Source organism: Macaca mulatta, chromosome 4 (assembly GCF_049350105.2).
Source record: "Macaca mulatta isolate MMU2019108-1 chromosome 4, T2T-MMU8v2.0, whole genome shotgun sequence".
In the NCBI taxonomy this organism is placed as follows: Eukaryota; Metazoa; Chordata; class Mammalia; order Primates; family Cercopithecidae; genus Macaca; species Macaca mulatta.
The window spans coordinates 111,808,648-111,832,658 of record NC_133409.1 but is presented as its reverse complement, the minus strand read 5'-3'; positions in this window follow the sequence as shown (position 1 = coordinate 111,832,658).

Below are 24,011 nucleotides of genomic sequence, written 5' to 3'. Positions count from 1 at the left end.
ACTTTGAACTTGAGAGATATAATTTAGGGTATCGGCAGAATAAATTTCTAAGCAGCAAAGCATTCAAGAGGTGATGTGGGTGTTGTTAAAGGCATTCCATTTTAAAAGAGAAACAGAGCATAAAAATTCAGAAAATTTGCAACCTGACTATGCAATAGAAAAGAAAAACCCATTTTCTGGGGAGAAATTCAAGCTGGCTGCAGAAATTTGCATAAGAAGCAAGGAGCCTCATGTTAATCCCCAAGACCATGGGGAAAATGTCTCCAGGCCATGTCAGAGACCTTCATGGCAGCCCCTCCCATCACAGGCCAGGAGGCCCAGGAGGAAAAAACAGTTTTGTGGGCTAGGCCCAGGGTCCCCATGTCGTGGGCAGCCTAGGGACTTGGTGTCCTGCATCCCAGCCACTCCAGCTGTGGCTGAAAGGGGCCAACATACAGCTCAGGCTGTGGCTTCAGAGGGTGGAAGCCCCAAGCCTTGGCAGCTTTCATGTGGAGACTGTGGGTGCACAGAAGTCAAGAACTGAGGTTTTGGAACCTCCACCTAGATTTCAGAAGATATATGGAAATGCCTGAATGCCCAGGCAAAAGTTTGCTGCAGGACTGGGGCCTTCATGGAGAACCTCTGCTAGGGCAGTGCAGAAGGGAAATGTGAGGTGGGAGCCCCCATGCAGAGTCCCTAGTGGCATGCTGCCTAGTGGAGTTGTGAGAAGAGGGCCACCAATACCTTCAACCTTGCACCTGGAAAAGCCACAGACACTCAGTGCCAGCCCATGAAAGTAGCTGGGAGGGAGGGTGTACCCTGCAAAGCCACAGGGGCAGAGCTGCCCAAGATCATGAGAATCCACCTCTTGTGTCAGCGAAACCTGGATGTGAGACCTGAAGTCAAAGGAGATCATTTTGGAGCGTTAAAATGTGACTGCCCCCCTGGATTTCGGACTTGCATGAAACCTGTAATCCCTTTGTTTAGGCCAATTTCTCCCATTTGGAATGGCCATATTTACCCAATACCTGTACCCCCATTGTATCTAGGAAGTAACTAGCTTGCTTTTGATTTTACACGTTCATAGGCAGAAGGGACTTTCCTTGACTCAGATGAGACTTTGGACTGTGGACTTTTGGGTTAATGCTGAAATGAGTTAAGAATTTGGGGGACCATTGGGAAGGCATGGTTGGTTTTGAAATGTGAGGACCCAAGATTTGGAGGGGCTAGGGGCAGAATGATATGGTTTGGCTGTGTCCCCACCAAATCTCAACTTGAATTGTATCTCCCAGAATTTCCACATGTTGTGGGAAGGACCTGGGGAGAGGCAATTGAATCATGGGGGCTGGTTTTTTCTGTGCTATTCTCATGATAGTGAATAAGTCTCACAAGATCTGATGAGTTTATCAGGGGTTTCCACATTTGATTCTTTCTCATTTTCTCTTGCTGCTGCCATGTAAGACGTGCCTTTTGCCTCCCACCATGATTCTGAGGCCTCCCCAGCCAGTGAAACCTCTTTTTCTTCCCACTCTCTGGTATGTCTTTATCAGCAGCATGAAAACAGACTAATACATATGGGTTTTGTCCTTCTTTCTGTTGATATGATGTATCACATTGATACATTTGCATATGTTGAGCCATCTTTGCATCCCTGGGATAAATCTACTTGGTCATGATGAATGATCTTTTTAATGCATTGTTAGATCTGGTTTACTAGTATTTTGTTGAGGATTTTTGCATCAATATTCATCAGAGATATTGGCCTGTAGTTTTCCTTTTTTGATGTGTGTTTGGTTTTGGTATCAGGGTAATACTGGCCTTGTAGAATGAGTTTGGAAGTATTTCCTTCTCCTCTATTTTTTGGAATAGTTTAAGTAGAATCGGTATTAGTTCTTTAAATGTTTGGTAGAATTCAGCAGTTAAACCCTCGGGTCCCAATTTTTTTTTTTTTTTTTTCTTGGAAGACTCTGTTATGACTTCAATCTCATTACTTGTTATTGGTCTATTCAGTTTTTGGATTTCTTCATAGTTCAATCTTGGTAGGTTGTATGTGTTTAGGAATTTATCCATTTCTTCTTGATTTTCCAATTTACTGGCATGTAGTTGCTCATAATAACCACTAATGATCCTTCAAATTTCTGTGGTATCAATTGTAATGTCTCCTTTTTAATCTCTGATTTTATTTATTTGGCTCTTCTCTCTTTTTTAATATTGTTTGTTCTGGCTAAAGGTTTTTCAATTTTGGTAATCTTTTCAAAAAACCAACTTTCATTTCATCCATTTTTTTTATTGCTTTCCTTATTTCAATTTCATTTATTCCTACTCTGACTTTTATGGTTTTTTTTCTTTTTCTAATTTTGGGTTTGGTTTGTTTTTGCCTTTCTAGTTCTTTAAGATGCATCGTTAGGTTGTTTATTTGCAGTTTTCCTACTTTTTTGCTACAGGCACTTATAGTTATAAACTTTCTTCTTAGTGTAACTGTCTCTGTATCCCATAGGCTTTAGTATGTTGTATTTCCATCACTTATTTAAATTTGTTTTCAATTTCTTTCTTAATTTCTTTATTGACCCACTGGTCATTCAGGAGCATATTGTTTAAGTTCCATGTGTTTGTATAGTTTCCAAAATTAATGTTGTTACTGATTTCTAGTTTTTTTTTTTCATTGTGGTTAGAAAAGATGCTTGATATTATTTCATTATATATTCAAAATTATGATATAGTTTTTTGAATGTTTTAGACTTGTTTTGTGACCTATGGGCTATCCTTGAGAATGATCCAGGTGCTGAGAAGAAGAATGTGTATTCTTCAGCTACTGGATAAAATGTTCTGTAAATATTTATTGGGTCCATTTGTTTTCTAGTACAGCTTAAGTCTGATGTTTCTTTGTTGATTTTCTGTCTGGGAAATCTGTCTAATGCTGAAAGGTGGGGGTTGAAGTCTCCAGCTATTATTGTGTTGGGGGTCTATTTCTCTCCTTAGGTCTTATAATATTTGCTTTATTTATCTTGGTGTTCCAGTGTTGGGTGCATATATATTTACAATTATTATATCCTCTTGCTGAATTGACCCTTTTATGATTATATAATGGCTTTGTCTGTTTTTGTAGTTTTTGTCTTGCAATCTATTTTGTATGCAATAAGTATAGCTACTCCTGCTCTTTTTGATTTCCATTGGCATGGAATATCTTTTTCCAACCCTTCATTTTCAGTATATGTACATCTTTATAGGTAAAGTGTTTCTTGTAGGCAAGAGATTACTGGGTCTTGTTTTAAAAATCCATTCAGCCACTCTTCATTTTGATTGGAGAGTTTAGTCTATTTACATTTAATACTATTATTCATAAGTAAAGACCTACTCCTGCCATTTTGTCATTTGCTTTCTGGTTGTTTTGTGGTCTTCTCTTTCTTCTTTCCTTCCTTCTCGTCTTCCTTTTAGTGAAGTTGATTTTCTTTTGTGGTATGCTTTAATTTCTTGCCTTTTATTTTTTATGTACCCATTGTATATTTTTTGATTTGAGGTTATGGCTTGCAAATAATATCTTATAATCCATTATTTTAAATTGATGAAAAGTTAACACTGATTGCATGAACAAAAAAGCAATAGGAAAAGGAAAAGAAACTCAACACTTTTAACTTTGTCCCCCTGCTTTTTAACTTTTCATTGTTTCTACTTATATCTTATTGTACCGTCTATTTCTTGAAAAGTTGTTGTAGTTATTATTTTTGATTGGTTTACCTTTTAGTCTTTCTACTTAAGAGTAGTTTATATACCACAATTACAATGCTATAATATTTTGTGTTGTTGTGTGTACTTAGAATTACCAGTGAGTTTTTGTCTTCAGATAATTTCTTAAGTTCATTATTTTTTTTCCTTTCTGATTGAAGTACTCCCTTTAGCATTTCTTGTAGGACAGGTGTTGATGAAATCCTTCAGCTGTTGTCTGGGAAAGTCTTTATTTCATCTTCAGGTTTCAAGGATATTTTTGCTGGATATACCATTCTAGGGTAAAAGTTTTTTCCCTTTGCACTTTAAATATGTTATGCCATTCTCTCCTGACCTGTAAGGTTTCCACAGAAACGTCTTCTGCCAGGTGTATTGGAGCTTCCTTGTATGTTATTTGTTTCTTTTCTCTTGCTGCTTTTAAGGTCCTTTCTTTACCCTTGACCTTTGGAAGTTTGATTATTACATGTTTTGAGGCAGTGTTCTTTGAGTTAAATGTGCTTGGAGTTCCATAACCCTCTTGTGCTTGGATATTTATATTTTTCTCTAGGTTTGCGAAGTTCTCTGTTATTATCCCTTTCAATAAATTTTCCACTCTTATATATTTGTCTGCCTCCTCTTTAAGGCCAATAACTTTTAGCTTTGCCCTTTTGTAGTTATTTTCTAGATCTTGAAGGCATGCTTTATTCTTTTTTATTCTTTTTTTCTTTTATCTCCTCAAATGATGTATTTTCAAATAGTTTATCTTCAAGCTCATGAATTTCTTCTTCCGCTTGATCAATTCTGCTATTAAGAGACTCTGATGCATTATTCAATATGTCAATTATATTTTTCAACTCCAGAATTTCTGCTTGATTCTTTTAAGTTATTTCAATTTCTTTGTTAAATTTATCTGATATAATTCTGAAATCTTTCTCAGTATTATTTTGAATTGTTTTGAGTGTCCTCAAAAGAGCTATTTTGAATTCTCTGTGTGAAAGGCCACATATCTTTGTTTCTCCAGGATTGGTCCCAGGTGCCTTATTTAATTTATGTGGTAAGGTCATGTTTTCCTGGATGGTCTTGAAGCTTGCAGGTGTTTGTTGGTGTCTAGGTATTGAAGAGCTGGTATTTGTATTTATTGTAGTCTTCACAGTCTGGGCTTGTTTGTACTTGTCCTTTTTGGGATGGATTCTCAGGTATTCAAAGGTACTTGGGTGTTATGATCTAAGCCATATCTGCATTAGGGAACACGAGCACCTCCAGCCCAGTAACACTGTGTTTCTTGCAGACTTAGTGGTCTTGGATAAGATCTGGAAGAATTCTCTGGGTTGCCAGGCAGATACCATTGTTCTTTTCACTTACTTTCTCTCAAACAAATGGAGTCTTTCTCTCTGTTCTGAGTCACCCAGAGTTGAGGGAGGGCTGACACATGTACTCCTGTGGCCATCGCTGAGACTGTATTGGGTCATACCTGAAGTCAGTACAGCACTGGGTCTCACCCAAGGCCCACTGTAATCACTACCTGGCCACCACCTATGTTTAAGACCATGGGACTCTACGATTAGCAGGTGGTGAAGCCAGCCAGGCTTGTATTCTTCTGTTCAGGGCAGCAAGTTACCCCAACTCCTGGGCAGGTCTAGAGATGCTATCCAGGAGCCAGGGAGTGGAGTCAAAAACCTTAAAAATCTGCCTTTTCTTCTATTCTACTACAGTTAAGCTGGCACTTAAACCACAAGACAAAGTTATTTCCATTTTCCTTCCCCTTTCCACAGGCATAGGAGTCTCTTCCTATGGCCATCATTACCACAGGCCCATGGAAAGTACTGGCAGGCTATGGTCAAAGTTCTCTTAAGGCCCAAGGGCTTTTCAGCTAGCTTGTGGTGAATGCTGTTAGGCCTGGGACTCCCACTTCGGGGCAGTGAATTCCTCTCTGGACCAGGATAGGTCCAGAAATGTCATCCACAAGCCAAGGCCCAGAATCGGGGACCCCAAGAGCCTGCTTGGCGCTGTCCTCCACTGTGGTTGAGCTGGTATCTGTATCCTGATTTCTGCTTCTTATGAAGATGCTTTTTTTTTTTTGTATAGATAGTTACTAAATTTGGCTTTCCTGCAGGGGGGACAATCATTGGAGGCTTCTATTCAACCCTCTTGCTCTGTCCCCTCCTTTGCCTTCTATGTTCGCACACTCTCCCACTTGTCAGATGCATTCTCTCAGTTTCCTTTGAATTCTCATTTCCCTTTGTCTATTGTTTATATGCAGACTTGGGGTATTTTGGAGGTCTTATCAGTAAGACTTGGGAATAGATTGGATGTAGGAAGTGAGGAAAACAGAGGATTCAAAAAGTCTGGCCTTACTTCTAAATATGAAAAGCCCAGAAAAAGAAAAAATTTCTGGCCTTAGTAACTAGGGGATGGGAGAAAGGCACTTACTGAGATGAAGAAAGACAGAGAACGTGAAAGTGTATGTGTGTGTGTGTGTGTGTGTGTGTGTGTGTGTGTGTCTGTGTTTATCAAGGATTCATTTGAGTGAAGCTTATTTCATCTAATTTCATCCCTAGTGAGGAGAACCAGTAGATAGTCAGGACCCGTGAGTAATCTGCCAATGCACAGAATAACAACGTATTAACTAATTATTCTTATACAACGCTCTATTCCTATTTTTGTTCTTTCATAATTTAGAGGAGTTTAAACATTATTGAGAAATTCAGAAAAATCCAAAGGAATCCATACTGTGAACTCATTGGTGTGGGCTATAGAATTTTACTTTAAAAACATTTTTAATTTTGAAATAATTATAGACTCACGAAAAGTTGTATGATAGTACACAGAGGTCCTGCATGCCTGTCATCCTGTGTCCCCCAGCAGTGACATCTTATCTAACTATGGTGCATTATTGAAGCCAGAACATTGATTAGCCGGAAACAGTTAACTAGACTACAGACCTTACTGGGCTTCATGTTCTTTTTACAGGCATTTATTTTTACATGTATTTTTTGTATAATTTTAGGACATTTTCATCACAGGTACAGATTTATGTAACTACCATTTATAGTTAAGACACAGATTTGTTTACTCATCATGAAGGAACTTCTTCATGCTGCTTAGGGTCACACCCTCCTTATCCTTCCTTAATCGCTAGTAACTACTTATCTATTCTCTGTCTTGATAATGGTAATTTTGAGAATGTTATACAAATTGTCATACAGTATGTAAGCTTTGATGATTTTTTTCCCATTGAGCAAAATGCACTTAAGATCATCCAAGCTGTTGTGTGTGTCAATGTTCATTTCCTTTTACTGCTGAGCAGCATCTCAAGGATTTGCTTTTGATACCCTGCTGGAGTTGTAGCTATGGAGTGTATATTAGTTTATCAACCTGATATGGTGTTCAAATAAAATAATTGAAGTTGATATATTGGGACATAATAGGTGTGACAAAGGAAGAAGAGTCACAAAGAATGAAATTCTCAGTCATCCTCAGGAGAAAACAAGAGGGTTGAGAATAATTCTTAGATACCAACACTTCCCCAAATGGTATTTTGTAGGACGCTAACAGGTCTAACGTGAAAAAAAGTATTTAATGGCAAAGTTTAGGAAATCACAAAAAGCATCATTGCTGTAGGATTTATCTTTAATATAATAATGTATACTTTGAATTCTAAAAGAAGGATATGATATTCCATGCTTTCTGAACCTTTAGCCCAGCACATGAATGTCATTTTACCCAGAATACCTCTGGGCGTTTTCCAGGGAAAATATTTTAGATAAAGTTGTTGTAAGTTAATACACAATATATAAGTACTAGAATAATCGTGAAGTTTTATTGCATAGTCAGATGTGTTTATTAAATTGGTTTTAAGGTTTATGACAGGGGTAAAATACAATAGAGTTACTCTAATGGTGGAAATATAACAACCAGATATTCAAAATGGCAATTATCTTGTATGACTTAAAAATATGCGACCATTAGAGGGCAGAAGAGGATTAGAGGGAAGAAAGTACCTCCCCCAAATTGTTGCCTAATTTCAACGTTCCTGTTGAATACTAAGAATGAAACGAGATCTCAAGGCTTTTTCTCTTTTCTGGGAAAACAGGTGATAAGGTTATTAAAATAATCTGCTTATTTCTGTTACCACATACTTTTTAGGATGTATTCTTATTTTTGGCATGTAATTTATGCATAATAATTTGTTATTCTTAGAGTAAAAAAAAAAAGCCATGTACAGAGTGGGAGTTTCTTTTTGACTTTATAAAAGTAAATCCTGATTTTCGAAACTGAAGAAATCATTAACCTCTGGACAGTTTAGAAAGAGGTACTATTGCCAAATTCTACTGTCATTTCTCTAGCCTGTTTTGGTTAGGGAATAAGTTATGGCAAGTAAAGTTTGACCTAGAATTTGTGGAATTTTAATCTCCTAATGGAATCAAGAATCCTGATTAATCATAGAACATGTATTTATTACTATCTTTTTCCACCCACTTTTGCTTTGTACTTGAAGTAAGTTTCTCCCCAGGGTGTCCTCTTTTATAGTCACAGCTGGAGAAGAATAAACATGACAGAAAAGACAACAAAATGGACTTGTTAGTGGAGGTTTGGTTGCCTGGAGGGCTTCTCAAAGCCCAACTTCATTGTACAGCACTCAACTTCTGCGTGTTCTTTTTCATTGTCAACTAGCTTTTCTATAGAGAAACGTTTTATGATAATCCAGGAAACCCTTCTCATTTGGGAGGATTGTCTAGAAATTCTCTAACAGGAAAGTGCATTACTGGGTTTGATACCATAATGAAGGGAGCTTACCTCCATAAGGCCCAGCCATCCTCTTTTTCCCTTCAAGTGAATACTTGTTTGTGACACAGTTGTCCTGGTGAGAGAGGGAAGGTCCTGGGGTGGGAATTTCTTCTCCCTAAAGGAGACAGTAATTCCTGGGACCGTAATCTGGGGGAAGTTGTGGGTCCTTAGGAAGAAAACTGGAAATCGGGAGGTGGGAGAGGGAGCCCTTGCATTTCTCTGGGTATTGCTGTCTTGGCTTTGGGCAGGGATATTTGGATACGCCTGAGGATGCTCCCAGGAAGGAGGGGTTGAAGACACCTCTGTCATACAGACAGGCTGGGAAACAGGTGAAGATGGGTGAACTGTGCCACCTAAACCAGATTATTTAGTTGCCCATTTTCTTCTCATTCTGTTTTCCCTTGGATGTTAGTGATTTCTAAATGTTTTGGACCTATTTCAGCTATACTGAATGGAATTTAAGAAAGCTAAAATTGTAATGTGAGAGCCATGCCTCCAGGAGAGGCCAGCGTAGGGCCTAGCCCTCCTTTTGCATGAGAGCGTTTGTTTGTTCATTGCCACCTTAAAGGGTGATGGGGATTCCACTCAGAGACAGTTGTTCTTTCTTTTCACATAAAATGCTACAGAGAGCTGCACTCTAAGCTTCCCCCTTGACGGAATTCTTTCAAATCTATCAGTTATTGGGTAGAAGAAGAAGGCCAAGCAGAGGACTTATCCGTTTATTATCAATTTAGAAGTGACTCCCTCACCCAGCTGTTTTCAGGTGAGGAAACCAGAAACAGGTTCAGAGAGGCCGAGTAATGTTCCCCACATTACAAGGTTAAAGTTGGGGCAGGGGCTAAAACAGGTTTCCTGCATCCAAGTTGTTTTCACATTTCCCCAGATCAGGATGTTTTCGCTTTCTTGGCTAGGTCTTACTTTGCAATGATACAGAAGTGTCAAGATACAAGAGACAGAGACCAGTGAAAAGAGGTTTCTGCAGGTTCTTTACTTTAAGACAGTGCTGTGCAATATTAGGTGTTAATTGCATTGTCTTCAGTCCCTGTGTTGAAAGTGGGGTTCTTTCAAGGACTTTGTGGCCCATTGGTTGAAGGGCTGAAATAGAAGGATTCTCCTGCACCTGCATTTGAAGGCACGACAAAGTGAGTGCTTCAGTGTGTGTGTGTGTGTGTGTGTGTGTGTGTATGTGTGTATGTGTGTGTGTGTGTGTGTGTGTCTAGGTGTAACTCCTTTTACTGCTTCTTTGGGAAAGATACGTTGTGCCAGGTTGCTGTCAGATCACTACCCTCTTCCTTTATCCAGTACACAGAAGGATAAGTCCTCTCTAATGCTGGGGGGACGTGAAAGAAGCAAGCCATCCCAATTTTAAACAAAGGAGCTTTGAGCAGGAGAGTCCAGATGTTTCATTTTCTCTTCCTCAGGGCAGTTTATTTCCTGGGAAAAGAACACCAAGATGTTGATGACAATTGCTTAGTAATCACAGAGTATGGACTCTGTGTTCTCTGTGTTCCTGTGAGAAAGGAAAATCATCATATGGCATTGTCAAGGGGCTCATCCATAACACTTGTCCAGTCTTCTCTCCAATAGGGCAGCTGTTGCTGGCCACCATCTGTCACTTGTGGCAGCAGCTAACATTGACTGCTTGACTACAATGTGTCCAGCATTGTTTTAAGTGCTTTACATGTTTAATGCCAGGTAATCCTTCCAAATGCCTTACAGGGTAAGTGCAATATTATAGACGGAGACACTGACAAATGAGGTGAACTATGTATCACATGATAGTATGTGTATAACCTGGACTCATATCCTAGCAATCTGGTTCCAGAGCATGTGTTACTAACCATTATACCACCCTGCCGCCTCATTTCACTCACTGACTTTCACCAGATCCTATTGACCAAGATTAAGTCTTGCAGAATTGATCCACAATCCCCTAGCTCCTGGTGTGATCACAAACATTGAAGATGTATGTTTTGGGGAAAGCAATCTAGAGTAAAAACTGGAGTCTGATGATAAAACACTACAATGCCATTTCAGGAATAATAGGATCTGGTATATCATTGTGTATTCTTAATATTATCTTCAAATATTCAGCTAATATGTATCAAAATATTATTTAGTACTTAAAGCAAATGTTTTAAATTTATTGCCTCTTAATTCATCTAGTCACCAAATGGGGAAAGTACAATTATTGTCCCTAGTTTAAAGATGAGTTTAGAGTTGTTGAGTTATTTCCCAATGTTATATAGCTTCTTAAGAGCAGAAGTGAGATTTGAACCCACACTGTGGCTCCAGTGCCCACTTTCTTAATCACAGAGTTTATATCAGCCTTCTAGTTGGCTCTCTTGCAATTCAGGACAGACATCTTTCCAATCAGTGAGCGTTCCTGAGGATCTTGGGGCAGTACAGGCTTGGTCTTTGTGTTCTTGAATTTTGTTTTGCTGATTCCGTTCTTCTCTTGAACCATCTGTGTGCCATTCTTTCTTTAGTATTCAGCTTTTGTCGTCTGGCTTTGATTTGCTCAAACTCTTTTCTTTATGCAATTTGTATTGTTTTGGTTTCTTTTACTATGGAAACCATTTTTTTGGTAGTTAATGTAATAATACATGTTTTTACTACTTTAAAGTCTTCTTTCACTATAGTAAAGGAATTTATATAATATGAATTCTGGTGTTTTTAGTAAAAATTATATATAATGATACACATATATAATTTTAAGTTTATAAACTTTTAGCCCTGTAATTATCCTTATGAATTGTTTGTCAAACACCACAACTGACCCAAGCTTGCTTGCCAATGCCACCTTTTCCCTGCAGTTAGATTTGTAGAGTGTAGAAAAGTTTCTGCCCTAAAATATTTGTTAATGGCATAGAGAAATAAAACATTTTATCCAGAAAGTCTTGTGAAACTGCTCACAGGATCACTCAAGAAGGACCATGTGTTATCATAAGAGCCAAATGGGTTGTTTTGAGTTGCAGAGTGGGATGCAGCCCTTGGGAAAGGGATTTGGGACATGTAAATTCCTCCCTAGTACAGAGTAGTTTATTTAAGGTATGTATGGGTGGGCCAGTGAACTTACAGAATCTGATAACCTTAGAGAATGTAGGTGCCAGTAAGAGCAAGGGATATGAAGAGAAAATGAGCAATTTGGAAAAGTATGGAAAGCTAAATATGTGTGTGGGTTTGTAGCAGACATCCGTGTAGCTACCTGGCCACCCCAGTGGTTTTTCCTTCTCTGGTAACTCCTCATTCCTTGCCCCTGCTTCACTGCCCCCCACCCCAAGGCCATTTACGTGACTACAGTAGGAGCATCCAGGTTCACACAACCTGTCTCTGCCTTCACAGGTGATTGGACAAAAGTGGGGCAATGTATCCCTTCTCACATTTAGCTCTGAGACCAAGAGATTCAAGACAGTGGTTGTTCTCTCAAACAAAGGAAGTATAAACCAAGTCTGCAGTGAGCAAAAAGAATGAGGCAGATGACAGACAGTGGCAGAGATGAGAAATAGGATCTTCTGGTTCTCTCCAGTGGTCTAGTCACTTTTCCTAATTCATTTCCCCAGGACCATGAGTAGCTCTGCCATTGGCATTGACAGACTCCTCTGCCTTATAACATATCTTCCTTTTTGCTTAAACTAGGGCACTTTATTGAACTTCCTTCATGCATAACTTGCAACGCTTTTATCATGGTAAAATATATATCATATAAAATTTTACCATTTTAACCTTTTCAAGTGTATAGTTTAGTGGCATTAAATGCATTTCACATTGTTGTGCAACCATTACCACCATCATCTCCAGAACTTTATTTCCCTAAATGGAAACTCCATATCCATTAAAGAACAACTCCCCATTCCAGCTCTCCACAGCCCTGGCAACCACCATTCTGCTTTTTGTCTCTAAGTACCTCATATAAGTGGAATCATACAGTATTTGGCCTTTTGTGACTGGCTTATTTCACTTAGCATAATGTCATCAAGGTTCATCCATGCTGTAGCATATCAGAATTTCTTTCCTTCTTAAAATTGAGTAACATTCCATTGAATATATATACTTTATTTTGTTTCTCCATTCATCTGTCAATGAACACAGGTTGCTTCCTTTTAGTTATTGTGATTTATGATGCTATTAACATAGGTGTACAAATATCTGTTTGAGTCCCTGCTTTCAATTATTCTTTTTGAGTACGTAACTAGGAGTGAAATTGCTAGATCAAATGATAATTCGGTGTTTAACTTTTGGAGGAATCACCATACTCTTTTACACAGAAGCTTCATCATTTTACATTTTCACTAGCAGTGCACAAGGGTCCCAATTTCTTCTCATTCTCACCAACACTTGTTATTTTCTGTTATTCTGAAAGTAACCATCCAAATGGGTGTGAAGTGACATCTCGTGGGTTTGATTTGCATTTCCCTATTGACTAGTGATGTTGAGTATCTTTTCAAGTGCTTACTGGCCATTTATATGTCTTCTTTGGAGAAATGTTTATTTAAGTATCTATTGTTTAGTTGGATGTTTCTTTCTTTGTTTTTTATTATACTTCATGTTCTAGGGTACATGTGCACAACGTGCAGGTTTGTTACATATGTATATATGTGCCATGTTGGGGTGCTGCACCCATTAACTCGTCATTTACATTAGGTATATCTCCTTTGTTGCTGAATTGTAGGAGTTCTTTATATATTCTGGATATTAATTCCTTATAAGATATATTATTTGTAAATATTTTTTCCCATTGCATGAATTGTCTTTCACACTGCTGATAGTGTCCTTGGATGCACAGAAGTTTTAAATTCTGATGTAGTCCCACTTATTTATTTTATCTTTTGATGCCCATGCTTTTGGTGTCATATACAAAAAAAATCATTGCCAAATCCAATGTCATAATGTTTTCTCCCATTTTCTTTTAGGAGTTTTAGCTCTTACATTTAGCTCTTTGGCCCATTTTTAGTTAATTTTTCACATGGTGTAAGGTAAGGGTCTAATTCCATTCTTTTGCATGTGGATATTCAGTTTTCCCAGTGGAATTTGATGAAAAGACTGTCCATTCTCCATTGGTCTTGGAATACTTATAAAAATCATTTGATGATATATAGAAGGATTTATTTCTGTGCTTTCTATTCTATCCCATTGGCCTATATGTCTGTCTTTATGCCAGTATCACACCATTTTTATTGCTATAGCTTTTATTTATTTATTTGACCTGCTCCTCATTCTGAGACATGATTACTATAGCTTTGTATTAAGTTTTGAAACTAGGAAGTGTGAGATATCCAAATTTGCTCTTCTTTTTAAAGATTGTTTTGGTTATTCATGGTCCCTTGAGATTCCATATAAATTTTAGGATGGATTTTTCTATTTCTGCAAAATTGTCACTGGGATTTTTTTTTTTTTTTTTGAGACAGAGTCTTGCTCTGTTGTCAGGCTGGAGGGGAGTGGTGTGATCACAGCGCACTACAGTCTCAACCTTCTGGGCTTTAGCCATCCTCCACCTCAGCCCCCGAAGTAGCTGGGACTACAGGTGTGCACTACCATGCCCAGCTAATTTTTGTACTTTTTGTAGAGACAGCATTTTGTCATGTTGCTGAGACTGGTCTCCAACTCCTAGACTCAAGCAATCCACTTGCCTTGGCTTTCTATAGTGCTAGGATTACAGGCATGAGCCACCATTTTGATAAGGATTTTCTTGCTTGAACTCCTGTATTTTTGCTGTGAGCTCCTGATTTATAGAACTAATTAGTTCATTAAGTTTTAAAGTTTGCTTTTATCTGCTGCATGGAAACAATTTTTCTTGTATTTTTTTACCATTTGTTTTATCAGTTCTCTCTTCTCTTTTATTCCTTCTCCCTCTTTTATGCTACACACACACACACACACACACAAAAACTCAAACACACGAACAGACACATAGACACGCAGAGACAGACACATATGTGTACGTTTTTAGGTGGTATTTTGGTGAGGTTCATCTGATGCCTCCTTTTTTGTTTTTTCGTCTCTCATTCTTGAACCAATCGTGTTCTTTCTGTACTGTATATAGTAGAGAAGCTTTATGTGAAACAGGGGTCAGGGAATTTTCCCGGCTTGTAGAACATTTCCCTTACAAGTAAAATTCCTTATGACACAGGGTTATGTGGGTAAACTCTTTTAGCTTTTATTTCTTCCCAGCCACCTGAGATTGGCAGGCCAGCATGTATGTAATGTATTCTACTCAGCCTTACCTCCCTTCCTGACAGTTTTCTGAAAATATGGTGTGTGTGAGTAATTGCTGGTTTACCCCTACCTTTCCTAATCCTCCTTGATCCAGGCTACACACTCTCTCAGGTTGTCCTACAAGCCATGGAGACCTGTACTCTTTTGGCTTTGTTTGAAATCTTCAGCTAAATACTTCATTTCTGGGTGTCTTCCCATACCTCCATTTGACCTGCAATGCATTTAGCAGCTCATCCTTATGTATTATGTTTTGAGATTATAAAAGTCTCTGAATTTTATTAAAAATAGAGCTCACCTTTCTGTTTCTCATTCTAGTAGTTGTTTTGGGGTGATTTCCTGACGGAGAAGAAACTAGCCTTATGGTTTCCAACACTGAATCTGGGAAGCAAGAATGTTAACTAGTTGATATAACAATTATAGAAAGTTGACTTTCACGGGCAAGAAATGTGAGGAGAATGGATAATATCAGAATACTAAACAATTTCTTTGTGGTGAATTTTAGCTAAGTAAAGATACCTGCATGTCTGGGAGAACCCATAGATGATGAATGACAACACGTGAAACGCATAACTGATGTGAATTTGCTGCAACTGCCCTTAACAGTTAACCTTAGGGTGCTCTGGAGATCTCTGCTTTAGTGTTGTGTGTGTTTCTCAGATTTCCCTTTTGAATCTAGGATTGTCATTTGGTGTTTCCACCTCTAACTATCCTGGCTCAAATGCTTTTCATATTCTTCCCTGTGACCTTTATTTTGTCTTGCTTGGTCCATTGTCTCTATTTTCGTTTCTCCCTTCCACCCATCACCGGTAACCAAGTATCTGCTTAGAAGACTGGGCAGATTTCTGGATTTTCAAGATAATGTTAATGTGACAGGAAAACAGTTGTCTTCATTTCTATTAAGGCTGTTGTAACTGGAATTACAAAGAAGAGATAGGAAATCTATGGTTGTCACCATGACACACGTTTACATGTGTAACAAACCTGCGCACCCTGTGCGTGGAACTTACAATAATAATAATAATAAAAAGAAATCCAGATTGTATCTTACATTCAGGACATCATCAGAAACTGGAATCAGGTGTATAAAGAAGAATTTTGCATTCTACATGAGATTGAAAATGTTCAAATAACACTAGTGCTTGGCCAGTCAAAAAGTGGCAATGGATATTGCAAGGAGGTGATGTGCAGAGAGGTTTAGATAAGGGGTTTGTTTCCTTTGTAGTTGACACCTACAGAAATATTATCTGGAACAAAGTGCTCCATAAAATACATTAATGGGTAATATCAAAGTGGTATGTTGAAGAGGAGTGGCTAGGTAGAGTCTTTAAAGCAGTGGATTCATTCAAGTAGTGGCATATGGTAATAGTCCATAAAACATTCTCAAAGAAAATGGGTTGGACTTCCCCTTTATTTTTCCAACTGTGCCCTTTTCATATTTTTCTTCTTGTGATTCCTTTTCTCCTTCAGATCTGCTTTAGATGTTCATTTTCTCTTGTATAAAATTGTGAGATGTGGCAGATGATTGAAGAGGTTGATGAGCTCACACCTGTAGAGAGGTCCTTATGTTAAGCCATGTAGATATCCTTGATATTACAACAAAGAATAGAAGCGTTATTTAACCAAGGTCATAAGATTAGCCATCAAAATACTAGAAGTAGAATACCTTTTAAAGTTCTCCTATAGTCCTGGTTACAGTTTCCCTTATGTTAAAGCATATTACTTCTAGGTGTTGCTTCTACAGAGAAATAATGTGTCTCCTGAATCTGTATATTAAGGAAGGAACAGATGTGTATGTGCTGTTAGCAAGCATAATCAAGTACATATGTTCTAAGTTATACAGTTAATTGTTTAAAGTTTTTAGAAGAACAAATTTCATAATATACATTTCAATTTCCAGGTAGCTTAGGGTATTAACAATTACACACTTTCCAAATGAAGAAAATCGGTTATATTAGAAAAATTAAGAGAGAAACCATATACTTGGTTCTAAAATGAAATAATGTGTTGTCACATTCTTTTAAAGTTGTCTAAAATCTCTTATGTGCTATATATATATCGTAATAAGAATGAATTGATCTCACTCTTTTCCAACTGCATCTCTTTCTATTATATGAAATACATGTTTTTCAAGTTCCAGGAAAGATTCTTTGTCAAATTTATATTTGGCTTCTTTAGTTCCCAGAGCTTGAGAATAATGTTGGAGTGGGAAATATTGTGAATTATCCCAAATAATTGGAATTTTGGAAGTGAAATTATTACTCCATACAAGTAAAATAAAATTTTTGCCTATAGTATGTTAATTCCAATTTTAATACCCATCTTATTTGTAAAGTTTCCTTACTTTTTATATGGAAAATGTAAGGAATAGAGTGGCTATAGACATTTCAATTATGAGAACCTCTATAGTAAAATAAGCCAAATTGTTAAAAATGTGCAACACATTTGCACTTCTAGAGTAAATATTTCCATAACTATTATATAAGAAAGGGGATCTTTCAGTGCTCTTTTCCAAATGTGATATATCTTTTAAAATAGCGCATGGAAGATTTATTTGAATGATGAACCCAGATTCTAGAGAGTTCAATTTTTCAGATGTCCAAAGTAAGATACAATCCAGAGTTCGAACCAATTTTTCTTCCCCTCAAAGGAGAAATAGAATTCCTATGTTTTTCATTTACATAGTATAGAATCTTGTTGGCAGAGATCTAATTTACATTTTAAATCCATAGAGGTTACTTATTTTCAAGCTATTTGATCCAAGAATGATGGGCTTCTTCTTGGTTGTTTGTTTCCTGGCCATGTTAGTCAAGGGTTGTTAAACTAAAACATCAAAGAAGTAAGCTTAGGTTAAAAATAAAAACTGTGCATTGTGATTGGGTGCTAAGTTTGCCAGATATTTTTGTGCAATCTCCTGGTATCCATTAAATGGGTTTGATACATCTGTAGGAAATGATGCCCCAGTGCTTTATAGACTGATTAGATGCATTTCAAGTTTAATGGCTGGTATTTTCATTTTTCATTAAGCATTTGTAGTGTAAGTAGTAACATTGAAAATCTGAGCTGTGATATGAGGATAATGTGAATCCAACAAGATGCATCTCTTCTTATTGTTAAATATTATGTAAACATTAGAAAAATTTATTGAGTGCCTAATATGAAAAAAATCAGTGTATTTGCATATTATAGTACACATATGCTTTTACATAACATAATGCACTATTTATTTATTTTTATTTTTATTTATTTATTTTTAATTGTTTGTTTTTTATTATACTTTAAGTTCTAGGGTACATGTGCACAACGTGCAGGTTTGTTACATATGTATACATGTGCCATGCTGGTGTGATGCACCCATTAACTCGTCATTTACATTAGGTATATCTCCTAATGCTATCCCTCCCCTCTACCCCCTACCCACAATAGGCCCCGGTGTGTGATGTTCCCCTTCCTGTGTCCAAGTGATCTCATTGTTCAATTCCCACCTATGAGAGAGAACATGCGGTGTTTGGTTTTCTGTTCTTGTGATAGTTTGCTCAGTATGATGATTTCCAGCTGTATCCGTGTCCCTACAAAGGACACGAACTCATCCTTTTTTATGGCTGCATAGTATATATGGCCACATTTTCTTAATCCAGTCTGTCACTGATGAACATTTGGGTTGATTCCAAGTCTTTGCTATTGTGAATAGTGCCGCAATAAACATACGTGTGCATGTGTCTTTATAGCAGCTTGACTTATAATCCTTTGGGTATATCCCCAGTAGTGGGATGGCTGGGTCAAATGGTATTTCTAGTTCTAGATCCTTGAGGAATCGCCATACTGTTTTCCATAATGGTTGAACTAGTTTACAGTCCCACCAACAGTGTAAAAGTGTTCCTATTTCTCCACATCCTCTCCAGCACCTGTTGTTTCCTGACTTTTTAATGATTGCCATAGTAACTGGTGTGAGATGGTATCTCATTGTGGTTTTGATTTGCATTTCTCTGATGGCGAGTGATGATGAGCACTTTTTCATGTGTCTGTTGGCTGTATGAATGTCTTCTTTTGAGAAGTGTCTGTTCATATCCTTTGCCTACTTTTTGATGGGGTTGTTTGTTCTTTTCTTGTAAATTTGATTGAGTTCTTTATAGGTTCTGGACATTAGCCCTTTGTCAGATGAGTAGATTGCAAAAATGTTCTCCCATTCTGTAGGTTGCCTGTTCACTCTGATGGTAGTTTCTTTTGCTGCATAATGCACTATTTCTACATGCAAGATATATTGCTAGATACTGTGGGAGATAAAAGTTAAGGAAGGTACAATTTCTCTCTTCCAGGAAATTAAAATCTAGCAGAAGTGATACATGTACACAAATAAATGGAACATGAGGCAGAGTAAGGAAAGAGCTAATGTTATTAACTGAGTTTCAAATGTATGTAAGAAACATTTATAAATAGAAAACAAAACATAGTTTACTTGCATGTTAATTAATATTCAATTTTATTAAATGTGTACATTTTAAAACGTTGTTTTTTTATGCCTGTAAAATCAACTTATTAATTTAATATTTTACTAATAAATTTGATTTTTTTTGCATTGCAGTCACTTTTACATTTGTTTTTGGAATAATGTTTAATAAATCTTAAAGTTTTAATATATGAAATGTTTAATATATAAATATTTAATGCCATTTGTACGCTTGATTAAATTCTCTTAGTCATTTCAATCTTGCTATGGTTTGAGTTTGTCCCCACCAAAACTCATGTTGAAATTTGATCCCCAGTATGGCAGTGTTGGGAGACGGCGCCCAGTGGGAAGTGTCTGGGTCATGTAGGAGGCTCTCTCACGAATGACTTGGTGCTGTTCTTGTAGTGTGTGAGTTCTCCCTCTGTTGGGACTGCATTAGTTCTCTTCAGAGTAGATTAGTCCCTTGAGAGTAGATTATTTAAAAAAAAGCAGGACATCCTTCAGGTTTTGCCTCTTCAGATGTGTCTACTTCCTCTTTGACCTTCTGTACCATATTTTGACTCAGGATGAAAACCCCCTTCAGAAGCCAGGGCAATGCCCTTGAACTTCTCAGCCTGCAGAATCGTGAGCTAAATAAACTTCCTTTCCTCTTAAATTACTCACTCATAGGTATTCTGCTGTAGCAGCACAAAATGAATGAAGACAAATCTACATTTGCAAATTTAAAATAATTGATTCATGAAAACTTGTAAAATACTTATAAGGTAGTGTTATATATTTAACAAACATAATATATCTTATAAATATTATACTATAAACTTCATATACTTAGTATATCAGATCATGTTAGTGTTTCAAAGTCTTTAAAAAACAAAATATACACAAAGTAATATAAAAATTACAAAACCTATAAATACCAATACTTAATTTACCCCCCAAATTAATACTATGTAATTAATTAATTTATTCATCATATCTTTTAATTCCATCTCTTCCTGGGATTGCAAGAGGAGCAGAATTGTCTGCGTAAGGCTGCAGAGTTACTTGTTTTGGTATTTGAAATTGAAACATGGCACTTGAGTGAACTTTCTAGGATGGTTTGTTCTAAACAGGTGCTTTTCAGGGTAAACCTCAAAAGGTAGGTATGAAAATGTGTTGTGCTAGGGATTTGAACTTTGGTAAAAACTATTGTAGACTTTTGAGTAGAGAACGTACACAATCCGGGTTGGGTTTTAGAAAGATTGATAGTTTCAAATTGTTTTCATGTATGTAAGTGTATAAATTCTACTTTGAATAACTGTAGAGAACAAAATTTTGTTCTATAATTTTAAAAAATCAGAGTATATAATAGATAAAACCAATTCAGAATGAACATGACTTCCCTCCCTTCTTTCCTCATCTCTCTCTCCTCTTTGTTTTGCTTTCATCAGTCATTTTATACAACTTGTTCTCAAATAGGGAAGAGTTTTTATCTTCCTCCCCAGAGTACATTTGACAATGTCTGGAGACATATTTGGTTGTCATTTCTGGGGAGAGGTAGAGAGTATGTGCTGCTGGAATCTAGTGTTTACCTGAGACCAGGGACTCAGCTAAACATCTTACAAGAGTAGGACAGTTATCCACAACAAATGATTATCTGGGCCAAAATGTCAATAGTGCTGAGGTTGAGAAACCCTGGTCTACACATGTTGTGGGAATACTCTATGCAAAGCACTGAACTAAGCTTGTCACTCTCTAGTTTTCAGTCCTGTTTGATTGTCATTTTGGTGGGAATATAGGCCTCTTTGAGGGACCTGGGTGATCATTTGTATTTTCTAACATCTGGATGATTATATAGAATATGCTTTGAAATTAAGTTTTTAAAGTAATTCAGTATTAATAGTATCTTTATTTTTATTTAGATATGTTTTTGTTTAAGTCACATTTCCTAAAATATAATGTATGAACATAGTGAAAAATCAGTAAACAGCTTACATCACAGGTATTACTGCGGTCTCACAAAACTAGAGTTATAGAAGGTCGAAGTTCATATGAAAGGACGGTTTAAAGATTCTATGTTATTTACCTCAACAATAGTAATGTTGTAGTTATTTTTTCAAGGTAAACTTTTAGTAGCTTAAAAAGCAACAAGAAGTGGTGATCATATTTTTTAGATATTCTTAGGAAGTCAATCTGAAAATATATTTGATTTTGAAATAACTCAATTTTTAGAAATCAAGACCTGATTTCTAAATCAATCTGGATTTAGAAATCCAGATTATGACCTGCATCAAGACCTGTGCCTTTGTGACAGGATTTTAAACTTGTAACACTTTATTTGGAAAAACTTCAAATCTTGCAAGAATAGAACAATGAATTTGTGCATACTTTTCACCTAAGATCACTCATTACTAACATTTGTCCTATTTTCTTTCTTTTTCCTTCTCTTAATGTGTGTGTATACAGATATAATGTTTACTTCTTTTCTGTGCCTCCTAAAAACAAGGAATTCATTTATATAACCGTAATCATACTATAATGATCAAATTAAGAAAATTTAAAATTAATACAATAATTATCTGACATAGAGGTCCTATTCAAAATTTGCCAACTGTGCCAATATTGACATTTATAGCATGCCATATCTCCCTCATCACTTTAATCTACAATATTTCCTCAGTGTTTTTTATGACTGATATATATTGGGAGAAGACAGGCCAGTTATTTTGTAGAACATTTCTTAATTTAGGTTTGTCTGATTGTCCTTCATTTTTTCCAGATTATGATTATTTGGTAGAGTTATTACGATATAAGATATGCTGTGTCCTTCTCACTGTGTCATACCAGGAAGCACCTGATGTCAGTTTCTCCCATTATTGATGGTAACTTTGATCAGCAGGTTCAGGTGGTATTTTCCAGATTTCTATACTATAAAGGTACCATTTGCCCCCTTTTGAAATTAATTAATAAAATTTCTGTGGGGAGATATTTAAGACATTGCAAATTATCTGTTCCACACAAATATGCATTAGGTGATTTTAGCATCCAGTGATAGTTCTTGCCTGAACCAGTTATTAGTATAATGGTTGCAAAAGAGTGATTTTTCCAGTGCGATTATTTCTTCTATATTTATTAGAATGTGGCTTTCTAATTTAAATAACATTTTCTCTTAGTTAACTTGTTGTTTGCTTTAGTCTCGGTATGGATTATTTTTATTCAAGGTACTATATAATCTGTGACTTTGATTAGTCATTTTGATGCTTAAATTGTTGAAAGTATGGACACTAGAAACTGTCAGCCTGGTTTCTGTGTCGTTTTGATAGATCCCCATCATTTCTTGAGCCCCACTTATTGGCATATTAAGATATTTCAGGTTCAACTTACATTTTCACTGGAATCAGCCTTTCTCCCTTTAGTTAGAAATGGTATGTAGAAAACAAGATCTGGATGTCAGATGTGCCCACTGCTACTGGGGATATCATTGCCTCTAGGCCATTTCAGTAGTCAGAACTAGAAATATATATATTTTTTCTTTTAAAATTAGTTTAAAAATTTAATTGTGGTAAAAGATACATAACATAAAATCTACTACCTTGACTTATTTCAAGTGTTCTGTTCAGGAGTGTTAGGTATTTTCACAATGTTGTGAAGCCAATGTCCAGATCTCTTTTTGTCTTGTAAAACTAAAACTCTGTACCCAACAACTCCCCATCTACCATCCTCTAAGCTCCTGGCAACCACCATTCTACATTATATCTCTATAAAGTTGACTTCTCTACCTCTTGTAAGTGAAATTATACAGTATTTGTCTTTTTGTGACTGGCTTATTTCAGTTTAGGTTTATTTTTAAATCATGAATTGAGTAAGAGTATTTTTGGAGCATCATGTAATAGATTTTATTAAAGTTGATGAAACTTTTTTTTGACAAATATTATTTTAGAAATAAAACTTCCAAATATATTTATTATAATTAAGGATGTTGATCAAGTATTTGGCATCTAAATAACTGTCAGTTTCATTAAAAAGTAAAAGTTTGTCCTCAGTAGCTTATGAATCTCATCTACTTTTTTCTCAGCACACTTATTCTTTTCTTCTAGAATTGTGTGAGTACTTAGAAAAGAGAATATGATTTAAGGTGTATTCTCTTAAATAGGACTGGGATAAATAAATTTATAAGTAGTTAGTGAAACTATCACTGAAGAACATGAATTTTGTGTTACATTTTCTAGCTGGAGCGCTGAAAAGTCACTGAATCACATTTTAAGATATAAAATATATATCTACATATCTATCTATATATAGGACAGACATATATTGAAATAGTAAATATCTAATTTCCTAAGGGAGTGTTTCAAATATACGAGGTGATGCTTTTGATAACTGACCAGTGAAGCCAAGAATTACTGAGGGCTGTAGAAGATGGACACTTTGGAACTGCATGTAATTTAGAAGATTTTTGGATGGATTCCCAGAGTCTAGGTTAGGCAGAATATGTGAACAAATTTGGGTTTGATTTGTGAAGAATTTTCTTATCATATCATGTAGTAATGAAAGTTGCTTGAACATGAGCTAAATAAGACAAGACATTCTAACCATCTCCTTTTCCTTTAAAAGATCTACTGTAGTGTACTCATTATTTAAAATGATATAAATTAGCACTGTCTTTTGGATTTGGATTGAAGAGATCTGATGAAATTCACTGTGAAATATGGGCCCAGGAAGTAGGTATAGGAAATAGAATTGGTTCCCCCAAATGAGTTTTTCATTAGGGCCACTTAATCACTGGGCCAGAAGGCTCTGGAACCATAAAGATCATCTAGTCTAAAACTCTTTAACTCTCTCAGAGACATTGCCAAACCTACACCCTCACCCTTTCCTAAGGCTTATGTTTCCATCATTAGAA